The sequence below is a fragment of the Lepisosteus oculatus genome, unplaced genomic scaffold, assembly GCF_040954835.1.
Source record: "Lepisosteus oculatus isolate fLepOcu1 unplaced genomic scaffold, fLepOcu1.hap2 HAP2_SCAFFOLD_60, whole genome shotgun sequence".
Classification (NCBI taxonomy): domain Eukaryota; kingdom Metazoa; phylum Chordata; class Actinopteri; order Semionotiformes; family Lepisosteidae; genus Lepisosteus; species Lepisosteus oculatus.
In genome coordinates this window covers 1,047,501-1,050,000 of record NW_027168149.1, presented here as the reverse complement: position 1 = coordinate 1,050,000, position 2,500 = coordinate 1,047,501, and the positions used below count along the sequence as shown (strand labels likewise).

Sequence of the window (2,500 nt, the reverse complement as noted above, 5' to 3'; positions counted from 1 at the left end):
TGCAAGTGATGGAGCCGCTCGCTGCAAAAGCCACTGCATTGGCCGGGAATCGGACCCGAGCCTCCCGCGTGGCAGGCGAGAATTCTACCACTGAACCACCAATGCTCAGTGCCTGGGCCTTCAAAAAAGACGCTTTTTTGGTGCTCTGTGCAAAACGCGTCGACATCTGCTTCCAGCTGCAAAATGCCATTCGCGGACGCTGAAGAACTTATTTCCAAGGCAGCGGGTACAAGCGATTGGGCGTTTTAAAACCACCAGGAACAGCAAAGAGGCGCGCTTCTTTGCTTGCGCCGAAACACACCGACTGGAGGCGGATAACGTAGTCGGCAGGATTCGAACCTGCGCGGGGAGACCCCAATGGATTTCTAGTCCATCGCCTTAACCACTTGGCCACGACTACAGCAAGCCCCACTGCCGCTGCGTTCTTGCTACAATCTTACCTGGATCGCGAGGCGCCGGCGGAAGCCTATTTCAAAGTCGTTCTCCGTTTCAAAAAAACATTTCCAAAATACAAGCCTTGCAGACAGACACGCCTCAGAGGACTTAAGGGTGGCTTCATGTCGGAATGATAAAGTCTCCCCGTCCGGACATGAAAATGCCACTTTGTTACACACAAAAAAAGAATCAACAACAGAGAAATGCCCACAAGCATTTGAAAAGCCGCACCACGTCGCACTTGAAATAGCTCTTACATTAGTGGTAGACGCAGGAATCGCCTTTTTATTTACGCTCTTACCAACGCGATGGAAAGCAAAACAAAGCAAAGCAGAGCAAAACAAAACGAACAAACGAAAACCTTGCGTATAACGCCGTTACGTGCCCAAGCGGTATTGTACATCATCCTAGCACTGCACCCCGGGGCGTATGGTATATGGGAACGAGCACACGCCACGAATCGTCTCGAATCACTCCCTACAGCTGTAAGGCGCCTTGAAGCGTGCACCCCCAACATTCTTCTTTGCGCATGTGTGAAAGGTAAACTCTTGAGCAGACTCTGAACCAGCTCTAAGGAAACTAATCCGATTAGACGTTACTTTGACTCATCTTTTTACGCTCAGTGCTGGATTGCTCAAACTCCAGCTAGGGTTAGGGTTAGCATTCCCACGCTACTTAGACACTTTGTTTACGCTCAGTGCTGGATTTTGGGAACTTCAGGATGAGTGGGAATTTTCTCCTATCTGTCAATTCTGTTTTGTTTTGGAGACTCTTGGCTGCCTATGTTGTACAGTGCAGCGTGAAGGAAACATTTTCCAAAACTGTGTCAGCTCAAAAGTTGTAAGAAAACCTCTCCAGCTGCTTTAACTCTCTTCATTTTTGTCATTTAATGTGACACTCGACGTATAACTGGAGCCTCACATATGCAAATGGTGAGGCTCCAGCTCGACACCCAGTTTGACACCACTTTACAGTATATGACAAAAGCATGGCAGACTGTGCCGGACCGGCAGATAACTTCCGCTTATTTTTACCATATTAAACATTGGAAATCCAACCACTTGTATTTGTGACACTTGATTTTGGCTCCACCTAAGACACTCTTAAATCTTCAAACACTTTTCTCTTCTCCCGCAACACTCTTGTCTGTCGGCACTATGTGGCAGCGTTGCATGACAACCCCTCTCACCACGGAAAGGAACCTAACAGCTTTGGTAAGAGAGGAGAAAAGGACCTGGCCAGTACGGGGCTCGAACCCGTGACCTTGGCGTTATTAGCACCACGCTCGAACCAACTGAGCTAACCGGCCTCACAACAGTGCTCCTCTCTGTGCTGCAAAAAATCGAACTCAGGGAATTTCTTTTGTCCTCCTTTGAATAGAAAGCCGTGTAATTCAGTGTACGGGCTTTCTCGTGCAGTTTCATGGTTCTTGTAACCCAAATCCTACACTGGCCTGAAGTGCCCCCCCATTTCACAGCATTTTTCAGCTGATTTAAAATGTACCTAAAGGAGAAGCATTATTGAAGACCATCAATTACCAAGAGCTTTTGTCAAAGGTTTTGGTGGTCATTTTGAATGACCACAGAGCGCTGTGACCTCGGTTTTACATCTCATCCAAAAGACAGCGCCCTTTTACAACACAGCATCTCCGTCACTATACTGGGGCATTGGGACCCGCACAGACCTCAGGGTGAGTGCCCCACCGCCGGCACCATTAACACCGCTTCCAGCTGGAAGCTTTGTTTTTCCCTGTAGCTCACCCTCATCCGGGTACTGACCTGGCTCACACCTGCTTAGCTTCAGTGGGTTTTTTGAGTTGCGAGTTGCAAGGGGATGCAAGTGATGGAGCCGCTTGCTGCAAAAGCCACTGAATTGGCCGGGAATCGAACCCGAGCCTCCCGCGTGGCAGGCGAGAATTCTACCACTGAACCACCAATGCTCAGTGCCAGGGCCTTCAAAAAAGACGCTTTTTTGGTGCTCTGTGCAAAACGCGTCGACATCTGCTTCCAGCTGCAAAATGCCATTCGCGGACGCTGAAGAACTTATTTCCAAGGAAGCGGGTACA

The 2,500-nt window shown here is 49.0% G+C and overlaps 2 non-coding genes across 2 annotated transcripts; both read right to left on the bottom strand.

Moving 5' to 3' along the window:
* Nucleotides 1-318: 318 nt before the first annotated feature.
* On the bottom strand, nt 319-400 carry trnas-aga (transfer RNA serine (anticodon AGA)). Its single transcript has one exon. It is a non-coding gene; the product is annotated as a tRNA-Ser (tRNA).
* Nucleotides 401-1,670: 1,270 nt separating this feature from the next.
* On the bottom strand, nt 1,671-1,744 carry trnai-aau (transfer RNA isoleucine (anticodon AAU)). Its single transcript has one exon. It is a non-coding gene; the product is annotated as a tRNA-Ile (tRNA).
* Nucleotides 1,745-2,500: the final 756 nt, after the last annotated feature.